At 41.2% G+C, this 14,435-nt stretch overlaps 1 long non-coding RNA gene across 2 annotated transcripts; it reads right to left on the bottom strand.

Moving 5' to 3' along the window:
- Positions 1 to 4,608: 4,608 nt before the first annotated feature.
- Positions 4,609 to 6,210, bottom strand: LOC122834015. 2 transcript variants are annotated; one of them, XR_006371108.1, is made up of 4 exons: positions 5,881 to 6,210; positions 5,279 to 5,438; positions 4,940 to 5,186; positions 4,609 to 4,839 (listed from the first exon to the last, which is right to left on the bottom strand). It is a non-coding gene; the product is annotated as an uncharacterized LOC122834015 (long non-coding RNA). The 2 variants fall into 2 exon arrangements; XR_006371109.1 differs by lacking the exon at positions 4,609 to 4,839 and having other exon boundaries at positions 4,910 to 5,186.
- Between the last annotated feature and the right edge of the window lie 8,225 nt (positions 6,211 to 14,435).

Below are 14,435 nucleotides of genomic sequence, written 5' to 3'. Positions count from 1 at the left end.
GAGATCAGAACATTAAAATCTATCATTTGTTCAGATTCTAGTTCTTCATTAGTCAGTTTAATCAGTCAGACATTAGATCAGATATATTAAATACAACAAACACTTTACAGAATCAATATGATGGGTTAACAGGGTTCCAGCACATCAAGGGTTTAAGGGGAATGAAATAGCAGACAGGATGGCTGAGGAGAGTACCAACCTGGTAAGGATAGATATTAATGTTAGTTTTAGTATAACAGAAATAAAGGGTATAATTAAACAGAAAATAAAAGAGAGGTGGCAAAAGTTATGGGTAGAGGAAAAGAAAGGAAGGTGGTTTTATAAAATCCAAAAGACAGTAGGACAAATGAGAACAAACGGAAAGAAACAGAAGAGAAAAGATAATTATTTTAATTATTTCACCACTTAGAATCGACACACTAGACTGAATAGATCACTGTTTCTGATAGGGAAACATCAGACAGGGAAATGTGACTGTGGAAGACGAGACAGTGGAGCATCTTATTTTATAAATGATTTAGAGAAACAAGTTAATAAGGAACCTTAGTAATATGGAAATATCCATCCATCCATCTTTATTGTTGATTTGCTGCAAAAGGACTCTGGAAGCAGAGGATATCAGGATATATTAGAATATAAGGTTTGTTTGTTTGTTTGTTTGTTTGTTTGTTTGTTTGTTTGTTTGTTTGTTTGTTTGTTTGTTTGTTTGTTTGTTTGTTTGTTTGTTTGTCATGTGGTCCGCACTCCTTACCAGTTGGTGGCGGTAATGCTCACCCAACGTTTTTGCCAACCGCCAATAAATTTCAAGAAGAAGAACTTGAACGGAAATGGCGGCTGAGGCGGAAACGCCACGACCAACCGCGCGTGTTTGTGTTGAAAGTAAGAAGTAAGTTTTGTCGGCACGGACTGGAACTGCGGCCATATTGGATCGAAATATTTAGGTAGAAAAATACATATTTAGTTTGAAGCTGAGTATTTAGCTTGAGAATGGAATATTTAGCTCAAACCTAAACAATTCATTCACAACTATATTTTTATTTCCCTATCTAAATATTTAATTTGATAAGTATATAGTGTGTAAGCTAAATATTTAGCTTGTTAAATATTTAGTTTCTGACAGTTATGTAGGAATAATAGGGTTAAAATATGACACATTTTATAACTATATTTAAATATGCCAAATTATTGCTGCTGTTTTTACCTTCTGCCTCTGATCAGGCTGGTAGATTGAACTTGGTCACCTCTGCAGCGCCCCCTGATGTCTGGATCTTGAACTGCAGTCTTGACCCTGTCATTTGGAGTAATCAGTGCAAGGCTTCATTTTATCACATCATGCCGGGTTTGTCAGGTTTACAGTTTTTAAACGTCCTTTTTTCTCAGCATTACAGCGATCTTGGTTCTGATTCGGACTCTAATTTATGACATCACAAACAGCGCCAGTCTGGAGCCATAAACATAGTTTCAACCAAGCTTTAGGAGTAATTAGCAGCCAGAAAAGTTGGGTCAAATCCAGAACTCTTGGCAGCGGCGGCGGTCCCAGGTGGTTTGGAGCTGGTTCTGGTTCTGGTGCTGCCTTGTTTGTCTTTCTGTTCTCTTGACTCGTGTTTTTCAGCATCAGAACGTGGAGATGATGGATGAGGTGAAGCGATTGGATATTACGAAGCTGTCGCTGATCAGATGCGGGCCGGTGCTGATGCGGCCGGCTGCGGTGACGCTGACGGGTTTGTGTTGGCAGGGTGATTACATGCAGGTTACTGTGACCGGGTTCAGAGCGGCTCTGTTTGGCTCTACGGCTCATTACGCAACAGAAAACTAAGTCACTGATTCAAAATTGGCTTTTAAAATTGGCTGTTGTTCAGCACAAGCCTGAACAACACGGATTGGACTGATGGTGAAGCTACACAGCAGGCCTTTCCTCTCTCTTCCTCTTTCAACACACTTTTTACACCTTCTTCTCCCTCGTAGTGAAAGCATGAATGTTAGTTTTACACCTCTGGTTTCTTTCAGGTTGCTGCGTTTGATTCTTCTTCTGCTGTTGGTGAAACAGAAACGAGGAGCAACAGAGAGCAGTTTGTCCTACCAAAGCTCAACTTTAGTTTGATTTTCTGCTTTTCTTAGCTGTTTTGCACATTTTCTCTCTGCTGTAATATTTTGTCATCCAAACCATGCAGGTTAGATTTATTTAGTAAAGAGAGCCTCAAACCTGTAATTTCTAATCAAATGTGAAAAGTAATTTGAGGCAACAAAACCAAGGTGGAAGGAAAAAAGAAACAGAAGCTTCAGCAGTTAGATCAGTAAAATGATGTAAGAATTAGATACCAGCCAAAGCAGAACCAGGAGGATTCACAGAAACAAATTGGTGCAGCTGGAGGACTATAGAGTAGTCAATATCTTACCCACTAGAGAAGGAAATGTGCTGGGCTGCAGCTCCCCCTGGTGGTGACCAGAACTTCTAAAGATGAAATTCAAATGAAAATTTGTGAAGCTACCCACTGAAAAATTACCAGCAGTAATTTGAGTTATTTAGCCTCAGGGAGAAAATGGGGTTTAACTTTTCAGTTATATTTATTATAAAGAGTTTCAAATGAACATTTAATTTCTGAGCTAAATATTTAGCTCCAAACTGAATATTTAGCTTTCTAATTAGACAAAGTAAAAGGGTGGAGCATGAATTGTATCTTAGAAACATCCATCCATCCATTTTCTTTACACCCTTCTTCCCTAATGGGGTCAGGAGGGTTGCTGGTTCCTCTCCAGCTGCGTCCCGGGTGAGAGGCGGGGTCACGGGGTCACCCTGGACAGGTCACCAGTCTGTCGCAGGTCAACACAGAGACACACAACCATTCACACACACTCACACACACCTAGGGAGAATTTAGAGAGACCAATTAACCTGACAGTCATGTTTTTGGACTGTGGGAGGAAGCCGGAGAACCCGGAGAGAACCCACCATGCACAGGGAGAACATGCAAACTCCATGCAGAAAGACCCCGGGCCGGGAATCGAACCCAGGACCTTCTTGCTGCAAGGCAACAGCTCTACCAACTGCACCACTGTGCAGTCCATCTTAGAAACAGAACCTCGTTAATATCAATGTGAGAAATGAGAACTGGCAGGAAGTTTCTGTTCATGGCTCATCAAATCCAGCAGTCTGGTTATGAACACATGATGATGAAGGGATAAAAAAAAACACCGGATGAGATTTAGTCAAAACTCACATTCATGTCATCCAGAGAGGTTGTGATCCAGGATCCGGTGCCAGAGCAGAACCGGCCCAGAAACATTAGAGGAAGTGGACAAAACTGGAAGTGAGAATGAAAGTGAATCTCAGCAAGAAGGAGCCGGAACCGGGCCGGAACCGTCGCCTCGTCTAATCCAGAACAGAACCGGCTCTCTGCCTCCGGACCAAAAGTCATCTGGCTTCAATCTGATCCGGCTTCTTCGCTGGATGCTCCAAACTCAGAAATATCAACAAGTCTTCTCTGAAGGCCAAAGTTCCTCTGTGAAAAACCACATTTCCTCCGAAGCTGCTGCGCTGGACGATCCTGGCCTGGAGCTGGACGTCCGAATGATCCGTTTACATCGGAGCGCCGCCCAGCTTCCTCTGATACAGGAAGGGCCTTCACATCCACAGAAACTGTAAAAACTTCCAACATGTGGACAAAAATAAAGCTGACCACATTTATTTCTTTAAATAAGAAGACAAGAGCAGAACGGTCAAAGAAACGGCCTGGCAGATAAAGATCGAAAACATCAAGTCACATGATTACATGTGGTGATCAATAAAATGATCATCAGATCAATAAAATGATCATCAGATCAATAAAATGATGTTCATCCAGAAGGGAGCTGACTCAACAGGTCAGAGGTCAGAGTTGAACTTTCCTGAGTTCTGCACTGAAGCTGAGAGCAAAGATGTTTTTCTCTTATTCTGATTTTTATCTTATATTTTGACATTATTCCCGTATCATAAGGACTTTATTCCTTTTTCCTCATGTTGACGTTTTTCTCTCACTATTTTCTTCTGCAAACTTCTGACTTTTCTTTTCTCTTCCTGGGTTGATACTCTGTCGTTACTTCCTGTCCTGTAAATGAAGATCATGTTGCAGCCGTTGTGTCATTAGTGCTGTTTGCTTTGTGAACAAGAAACAAAGACAGACAGACAGACAGACAGACAGACAGACAGACAGACAGACAGACAGACAGACAGACGGGCAGACAGACAGACAGACGGGCAGACAGACAGACAGACAGACAGACAGACAGACAGACAGACAGACAGACAGACAGACAGACAGACAGACAGACAGACAGACAGACAGAAGTGAGGACTGGTCAGAGTGGCAGTGACCCACCCAGCAGAAATTACACATCACTATCTGAGGATCGACTCATTTTGCCCAAACAGTGGAGGAGACGTAGTTCTGTTCTCAGACGATTTGTCTGTCTATGCATCCTATGACCAATTTTAATTTTAATAAACTAAGTAAAGGTAATATTATGTGACCGACGGTTTTTGACGGGTTGACAGCAGTTACAGTGTCGTGTCGTCTCATGGCAGAGGGAGCTGCTTTCTGAAGAGCGTAAAGTCCAGAGCAAACGGCCAACTGGCTGAATTTATTGTTTTTTCCTTCTTGCTTTCGACACATTCTCATGGTTTGAGTCGCAGCCTGAGTAAGGCGTTTACGGAGTCCGGTTATCGGTCCGGGACGAGGCGGAGGACTGGACTCCAGGCAGAGGGCAGGAGCGTCGTGGAAAGTGTGACCCGGCCGGACACGGCCACTGAGCTGTGAAGCTCTGGTGGTGACCTTCGATCGGAGCGGCGCTGGAAAGGAAAGGCTTCAAACAGAAGCAGGAACAAAGGTGCAATCAGGCCGACCGCATTCACGTCAGCGCCTGTTGTCTTTATGGGGGGACAGTTGTGGACGTTGGAACTGACCTTTAGCCGGGATTCCTAGGTGTTCATCATCACCAACCCTTTTATTACTGCAGAGGAAACCAAATAGAACTGAAGGAAAATCACCACACCTTCGTCTGCAGAGCTCTGGCTCAGGGAAACGTGGGAGGAAACAGAAACGTCGAGGATGAGGAGCAGAAGAGAAGCTCGGCTCATCACATCCAACTGTCTGATGTGATGAAGAAAACAGCAAGCAGCTGCAGTAGAACATGGGAGAGGTCGTATCATGCTGCGGAGAAAATAGAATAAGATTGTTGTTTTTTTGTCTTGGGGTGAAAAAGTCGCCCAGGTCCTGCAGCCATGCTGGTTTGGTGTCCTGACCTTTAACCTTTAGCCTGCTTGCTGCTCTGATGTTGGGCTGCTTCAGGTTCCCTCCAGCTGATGAAGCGTTTTCCTCTGAAGAACGACGGACGTTGGGTTGTGAGACGAGCTTTTCTCTCGTTTGTAACATCTGGAAACCTTTTGGCCAAGAAAATAAAAACTACAAACAGACCAAACAGGAAAGAGATGTTGGTCATCATAGAACCAAAACTTTTAAAGGATTTTGAACGTTTGCTGTTTTAAAATCATATTTAAATTACTAAGCTTAATAAATGAGCTAAAAACTGATTTTAGGGCAGCAAATTTCAGTAAAAGTTTCTGGATAAATGTCTTGATTACAGAAACACAAGAACAAAAACTTTACTCTCAAATAAAGAATCTCCATCTATCACAATCATTCTTTGTGGAATCGAATTAAATTTGTCAAACTTAATTTATTTACAACAACTTAATAAACTTATATCTACTTCGGTAAACTTAATTTGATTAGTTCTAAGAAATTAACTTTTTAAAAAATTGGATCAACTGATAATAAATAAAATAAATAATTTTATATTTTTCATACGTTTGAAATTCGCATAAAGAGTAAATGAATCTGCAACCTGGTCCTGTTTGGACCTGCGTGTCTCAGCCGGCCTGTCCATCAGAACCATCAGTCAGAGTCCAACCGGGTCACAGGAAGCTGGACTTCATCCAACCCAGTTACCATTCTGATCCATCCTCCAGTTTTCCCAGTTTAGTTTTCTGGACTCCCGTTGCAGCTCTTTCTTCAGTCTTCCACTACTGGAGGACTTCCTGGTTTCTGTCCAATCAGGGCCCAGGGAGCACAGAGACACGCCCACTCTCTCCTTCTCTCCCGGTAGATTTGGTTCTGATTGGTTCTGGAGAAACTGGACCTGGAGGTTCTTGTAAGTTCTCCTCTCTGCTGGCAGTGGAAACTCTTTGTGCCGCTTGTCGTCATGGCAACGGGCTCCTTTAGCATGAAATGTCCCGGTTGTGGTTATCTTTCTTGCTTCTGGGTCGGTACCTAGCAGTTTGGACGCGTGCTGATGGTTTTCAGGCCTCACCTGTGGACCCCGGCCCCGGGGCCCGCTCGGTACGCGGCCCCTCAGTTACCTGCATGCCAACCCTGCTGCTGCTGCTGCTGTTTATTTTCTCGCGGCTCCGTTTTCTGGCACTCTCTGCCAGAGACAATATTATTCTGGAAACCTGCAGGTATTAACTGTGGAGCTTCAGATGGAGCCGCGGCCCAACAGAGAGGAGACTGTGTGAGAACCGCCGCCGCTAATGAAACGCGCGGAGGAGGGGAGGCTGTGCAGCGGCTATTAATTCCTCCACCCACCATCCATCCGTCTGTAAATCTATCCATCCCTCCACCCACCGCTCCATCTGTCCGTCCATCCATCTCTCTTTCAGCTCAGGTGATTTCCAGCCACCTCTCATTCGTCTTCTCCGGCTTTGATTAGGACGTGACGTCCATTTCACGCTCATTTCCTGCGGCCTCTCGCTCCGCTTTTCAAGGCGGCCCTTTCATTGGCGGCTCGGAGCCTCTAAGCTCCCTCTTATGCGCTGACCTCCGGGAGGCGGGGTGGTGCCGGGGTCCCTGCGGAGACAAATGGCGCTCAGCAGGACGTAAATGATGATGGATCTGTTCTGGCAGGCCGCAGGCTTCGGTTACGCAGGACGGACCGCGTGCGTCCGCATCCATGCGTCAGGCACACTTAATGACTGGAGCGCAACACCAGGCGCTGTGTTCCCCTCAGGGCTGCTGCTTTTAAAACGCTGCTTGAACCAACATGTTTGTGAATCCCAACCACAGATAAACAGTGGTGGATAAAATACTCAACTGCAGTACTTGAGTAAAAGTATTCATGGTCAAAATGTACTCAACTAGTAAAGGTTGCTGGGTCAAAAGTTGACTTATAAGAAAACATTTTCCCGTCTTAGAAGTGAAAAAACTACTGCTTTTTCATCAGTATTGAGAGGTTATCCGTTAAAACAAACTCCTTTTGTCTTATTTCAGATGTACTAAAATATTCACACTAGAAACCCGACAAAAACAACTGAGTAAGATTCTGTGTTTTTGCAGTGATTTCATTTTAGGCAGTAAAATGTTTATTTTCTTGGTGGATGTTGATGGCGGACCCAGATGCAGAGAAGCTCAGGCTGTAGGAAAAGTTAAAGATTCAATAAAAAAAAGAGGAAGAAAAATGTAGAAAGATCCCAGGGAGCCAGAGGAGAAGAAAAACCGAAAACAGACAAACAGCGACGAGTGAGAGCTGGAGAAAAGGATCTGAACATTAAAGAATAACTAAACATAATTAAACTACAGGAGCAAGGAATAACTGGACGCTTTAAATAATTAAACATCATAAAGTAGAATCACTAACTGAGTAAACAGAAACAAGTACAACCTGAAGAAAGAAAGAGACCAAGGAACTCAGAATAATAATGAAAATAAATCCAAATGAACAGCCTGTGATCCTGAAAGCATCATTTAATGTATTTGTGGTTAAAGATCTGCAGAATATGGCAGTTTATCTGGTTAATCTTCAAAATAATAAAGAATAACATTTAAAGAAGTCCACTAAAATCTGCACCTGATCTTAAACTAACCCAGTATCCAGTCAGTTAACTGTAACTTCCTGATGCTGAAAACTGGTCACAACCTGCCATTTAATGTATTAATGTTTGTACAGGAGCCCAGATGCAGCTGAAAATGTTCCTGCAGCTGGAAAGCTGTGATTTGGGAGCTGATTAATGTCTCTGTCAGATGTGATTGAATGAATGTAGAAGTTTACTGCCTCCACAGTTCCAGCTGACCCGTTTCCCCCTGAAACAGCCCAGTTGGTCCCAGAAGGCAGGCTGACATGTTTTCTAGATGCAGTTTTCATTTCCTCTGAAACTTCAGATGAAACCCGGGCAGAAGGGTGGAAACATTTCTTTTGTCATTTTTGTTTCTTTTGACTCTGTTTATGTCAGTTTTTATCCCCTCTGGGTTCGGATTCCTGAAAACCCAACTTGAATCAAAGGTTTTCTACAGAACCGCAGCGCTGCAGCTGCAGGGTGTGAAAATGAAAAGTTCTGACTCTCTGCTGCTGCTTTTCGTTAGTGTGAGGGAAGCTGAAGGTGTTGCCATCACGTCTGAATGAACGAAGCTGCAAACGTTTAGAGAGTCGTGGCTGATCCGATCTGATCCGGGATCAGACCTTCAGGACCGTCTGGGTCTTTCTGGGTTTTTATTATTAGCTGCAGGAACAGCGCCACCATGTGGAGAACCAAAGACAAACCCAGATGTTCTGGTGCGTTTCTCCTCTTCCTGTGATCGTTTGATCATTTAAAGGTGTTTTTTTTTCTTATTTCACTGAGAAAAGTGAATTTACTTCGACCTTCAGTCTCTTCTGGCTCCACAGTTGTTCCTCTCCACTGTTGCCACTTGCTTGTTCAGATCAATCAATCAAGTTTATTTGTATGGCACATTTCAACACCAAAGTGTTTCACAAAATAAAAACTGAAAAATAAAAAATCAAGAAGCTTGCAGTTTGTTCCAGAATATTAACAGTATCATAATTTGACTGAATTGTAAATATTCTCCAAAACTTCATGGAAATATTTCAGTTTGTTACAAGAAAAAGAAACTAAATTTACGTCTGACTGGTTCAGAAAGTTAAAGTTTTGAGATGAGACGTCATCAGAAAACAGTTTGTGAAACAATCCTGCCACCTGCTGGTCACTTTGGGTATGACGGCAGAAGAGACCAGAAACCTGAGAGGTTTGCAGCTTTCAGCAGATAAACTAAACTAAGTGACCAAACATTGAAGCCAAAATTCAAACATCGTTATTTAAACTCATAAACTGAAGTTCCTCTGCAGCAGCGGATGTTGATGAAATCTGCAGCTCTGCCTCCATCACAGGTTTGGAAACGGGTTTGCTTCATCGCTGATGTCGGGAGGGTTTGAGGTTCAGTCCACGAGTTTTAATCACAGTTGGAGATGCTGCTGAAATATTGATGACAAAATAATAAAGAAAAAGCGGTGGACTGTATTAAATAAGTAAATCCTAAAGAGAAGTTTACCAGGGAATGTTTTCATCTCTGGATATGTTACTTCCATCTTAATATTTCGGCTGAGGTCTGTTCCGCTCATTGTCCAGTAGATGGCAGCATTTCCTTTGAAAAAGTCTTTTTTTTTTTTTTTTCCAGAATCATTCATGAACATTTAATATAAAAATCAACTTCCGACTCTTTCAATTGTTGGAGAAAAACACAAAAATGCATCAGATTTTTATTAAAAATAAAAATAACCAGTCATAAACTGGGATGAAAGATGAAAATGATCCCCAGAAGTTCAGTCAATGAATGTTCAGGTGTTGATCTGAACAGCAGGGGGCGTTAAAGAAACCTTTAGATTACATAAATGGAGAACCAGAGTAAACAACCAGGTCAGGTTGTTTAATAAATCAGTTTTTTCTCCCATTCTGGGTTTTAAACATCTTTTTCATGTAGATGTGAATTCAGACGCTTTGAGGTTGGATTTCAGCAGATCTGTTAGTTTAGTTCTGCATGGTGTCAGATATCGTTCTCTGCTGAATGTGCTGCAGGCTGTGTGTTTACATGCACAAGGTCAGAGGTCAACTGGTCTCTCAGGTGTTTTTTCACAGCTGACGTGTTTTCAGAGCTGGAATCTGATCATTCAGGAAGCAGCTCCAAACCTGGAGAAATAAAAGACGTTGTCTTTTATTTCATTCTACTAATTTGTACTTGAATAAAGAAATCTCCTCCTGCAGCCCAGTAAGTTTTTAGCATCATCGTAGATAGACAGAGAGATGACATTTTCCAGACTTGTCAAGGCGGTCCTAATGCCGTCACTTTGTATCTAATAATCTAGTAACGTTTCCTGTCAAAGGACTGTGTTACATTACATTGTTATAAAAAATGCTGTATATATCAAATATGACTTAAATAAATACTAATTCCTGATGTAATGCCTTAAAATTGGGTCTCTGTCTCTTTAAGAAGCTCCTGTTCTCTCTGAAGCTCCGCCTCCAGGAAGTCGATCCAAAATGGCTGCTCTATTAACCCTTTGACATTTTTACTGGTGTTGCTCTGAGCAGCAGCTCCTATCATGAGCTCAGCAGATGTTTGCTAATTGCTGCTGGCTAGTCTGAAGGTGCGGCGTGGGGGAGGAGCTGCGCCTCGAAGGTGGAGCTGGGTCCATGCAGCCGATCTGCACAGCTGAATGGTTGCCATGGCGATTAAAGGTTTTCTCAAACATGCAGTTTTTGATTTTGACAGGATTCTGGCCTTTTCAGAGTTTCTTCCAACAGATGTTACAGAAGCTCAAAATACTCTCAATGAAATCAGAATGAAACCTTACAGGCATTGAGTTACTGAGGAACCCAGGTTCTTCCATCTTTGCTTCGCACCACATGGCGGTGGCAGCATCATCCTGTGGGGTTGCTTTTCTCCGGGGAAACTATTAGAGGATGGATAAGAAAACTTTCTCATAACTGTGAAATGTTTCTTTGTACTGAGGGACTCACACCTGAACTGGTGATTCATCTACAACATTATATTAGTAATAACACACATATAAACACAGAATTCACAGCTTTTGTGAATAAACAGTTTTATGTTGCTGTCCACATCGGCCTCAGGACAAAAGATGCTTTGCAGTTTTGTTTTACTTTCAGCTTATTTGTTTTATAGTTATTAATGTATCTGAACTGTAAGAACTGAGAAAACACAAAATCTGTTATTCTTCATCTTAAATGTTTGCTGGACTCTGACGTTTGGTCAAGTAGAATTTCACTGATTTAAAATGTAAACTGTCTGATTCAGAACTTCTAAAGAGTTTCTGGTCAAACTGAGTTTAAACCAAAAGGTTTGATTATTTTTACTCCTGATCTTGGTTCATTAAGGTTTCTGCTTCCGGAGGCAGAGAGGAGTCCTGGTTTTATCAGGAGTTTTCATAAAACATGGGTGTTATGAACAGACACGCCTCAGGCTGAAATGCTTCCTCATCCATCAGCCAACCACTGTTTATTTGGTTCCTAATTTTTAAAATAATTTCTCATTTCAGAGTCATCTTCAGGCTGTCGGTGTGCGTAACGCCCCATATGGCTGCGGTGGGTCCAGTTCCTGCTTTTTGATGCCTTATGCTGCCATCAGCCCCTGACTTCCTCCACACTCTGCTGAGAAACTTCTGGGTTTGTTTTTCACTTCTGCTTTCTCTGACATCATGAAACTTTTCCAAAATGTCATCTTAAATGTCAATGCTGGAGACCTTTTCTCTCTTTCACATCAGTTTTTTCTTCCTGTCTCTGCATGTAAAACCACAATAAACACCAGATGATTAAGACTCATGTAAATATTAGGGCAGAAATCCCCTTTAAATATTACAGTAGAAGAAAAGCAGATGAGCAGATATTGACATAAACTCTGTCACTTCTGACTGCATCCATTAATGTCTCTGACATGTAAACAAAGTTTCTCCACATTATTTAAAATCTGGATTAAAGATGAGCTGAAAGCAGCTTCAGGTGGAAAATAAGTCGTGTAAAAATGTAAATAATTATGAAGTGTTTCAGTCAGACTGAACAAATCAATCAGATTATCTCAAATCAAGTCTTTGGAGAAAGAGATCTGGTGTTCAATAAAGATTTTTCTGTTCAGTCAGTCATATTTATCTTTGAGATTTTCCTGATTTGCTCTTTTCAGGTTTATTCTGTTGGATTTTGGTCGCAGCAAAGAGATGAAACATGCAGATTCATGCTAAAGTTACAACTAGATATGATAAATAAGAGACTAAACAGTCTTATTTATCTACAAACGGTTAAACTGCAGTATGTAACTTTAACCGAAAAATGTTTTTTACACATAAACTGTCACCATGTTCTGACAGTGTAAATGAGAAAAGATGAAAACATTGAGCTGCTGCCATCTGAAGAAATGCAAAACAACCAATCAGAGCCAGGAGGAGGGTCTTAGCGCTGTCAATCATCCTCAAGTACGCGATGCCAATGTGCTAAAACTGTTTGTCTGTCATGATTGGTGACCATGCTAACTACGGGAAGGTTGAGAGCAGCGCATACAGAAATGTGACTGACAGCAATAAGCCCACTCAGTCCACTCAGGTTTTTCCATTAAAGTTTTATTTAACCAGGATAAAACAACATGAGATCAAGTTTCTTGACACCAGTACGGAAACCTTTTCTGGGTCGACGGCCAGATTGCATCAAAACTTAGAGACTGAAAAGAAACAGATTCCAGAGAATAATGACAAACTGCTGAATCATCAACATACTGTTGCCGTTTCCTGCTTCATTTCTGTTCAGTAGTCTAAAATCTCACTTTTCTGTTTTTACATCTTGTATTTCCTTTAATATCTGATAATCTTTCATTATTTTCTGACAGTGAAACATTGGAACGGGGAAAAGGAGCACTTTCTGTGAGCGAGGCCGTATGTAAGCAATATCCGCAGCAGGTCTGAGAGCCTGATCGGAGCTGATAAGGCCAGCAGGTTTGGCAGGGAATGAAACTTCCCTCCCTCCAAAGCAAACAGTACGTCTACAGTCACTTTAACTGTTTTGGGGTTTCCAGCAGCTCTGTGACACTTTCCCTTCATGCTGCTAATGTTAATCTGCTCAGGAGGAGTTTTCATAGGCAAACAGCTCGCAGCTCGCGCAGGTACAACCGTTGGGTTTTTCCCACTTCAGCATCTTATCTGAACTCGTTTCCTTCTCATCATGGATGAAATGAAAGAGCAAACAGGAAAATCCCCACCTTGTGTCCCAGCTGTCACAAATAATAGAAACACTGATTCCAATCATTTTCTGAAGACAAGCAGTTATTACTACAGACTGTCCCCTGAGAGTGAGGCTTTCCTTTCTTCCATTCACTTCCTGAGCTGTGCTGCATCGTTCAGGTCCGTTCCAGGACGGACTCACACCGGGGGCCGGTCGGCCTACGCCTCCAGACTGTGGGAGGAAACATCCACTCAGGAAAAGGTGGAAACTCCACACAGAAAGCCTCCAGACGAGCCTCTTCATGTGTCAATTTGCATACCCAGTTTTAGGGTTTAATTGGCATTTAGCAGCAGAAACTCAGTCATGAAAAAATAAAATACCAAAAACCTCTAAAAGTTTCTATAAATAAGCAAATCTAAGCCATGCAGAATTTACACATTAACATTCTGCTGTATTTCAAAAGATACAGAAAATATCTATGATTAGTCTGCATGAACCATTTGTTATGATTAGTTCAAATATATAAAAATATATTTAGGATGGTGAAAATATTATTTAATTACAGTAGATGGAACAAAAAATAAATGCTAAAGCAGCAACTGATGAATAGGTTGATAAATAAGGATGTGAGAGAAAAATATATGATAAGATGTTTGACATGTTGGCTTTAATGTGGAAAGATTAAATAAAACAGCAGCAGGTTTTAAGCCTGATTTTGTCAAATAATTTTTATTTTCTTTGAAAAAGAAGATATTTACTGCACATTAGGATACACGTCCCAATGAGTCAGGTTTATCAGATTAGTTTTTGAAAATAACCTTTAAGCAGGTACTTTCATTAAATCCACATTTTTATAAAGAATTTCTTTATTGGTTTGATGTATTATTTAAATTTTAAAGTATGTAGAAAATCATCACAATTCAAATAAAGGCATCTTTGTGTAATTAAACTATGTGAAGTGTTTCACTCAGTGATACAGTTCCTCAAATAAATTGACTGAATGGGTTAACTCAGCCTCAGAGGAAAATACAAATTTTCCAAAACATTTAATAAAACTATGCTGAAAGTTTGATTTCCACGTTTATTGATTATACATAATTAATGTCTACATTTTGCTTTGATTTAGTAATTGTTCAAAAAAATCTATTTACCTCCGAACAACAAAGTTCCAGTTTGGTCTTGATAGAGAAACAGTTTTTTAGGTAACTAATGTGATTTATGAACGTGAAAACAGAGACCACTCATCAGAAAAGAAAAGCATACAGACAGGAAAATGAAATAAATTGCTCTCTAGTGGTGAGAGAGTGAAAGAGTAGAAAGGAGGAAGAAGATGCCGTCACCCTGAGTTTCCATGAAGCAGCAGAGAGAAAAAACTTGTCGGTTGCTTAAAGCTTTTCCTGGAACAGACAGA

This window comes from Gambusia affinis, linkage group LG07, assembly GCF_019740435.1.
Source record: "Gambusia affinis linkage group LG07, SWU_Gaff_1.0, whole genome shotgun sequence".
NCBI lineage: Eukaryota > Metazoa > Chordata > Actinopteri > Cyprinodontiformes > Poeciliidae > Gambusia > Gambusia affinis.
Note: the sequence above shows the minus strand (reverse complement) of the source record. Positions and strands in the feature narration are given on the sequence as shown.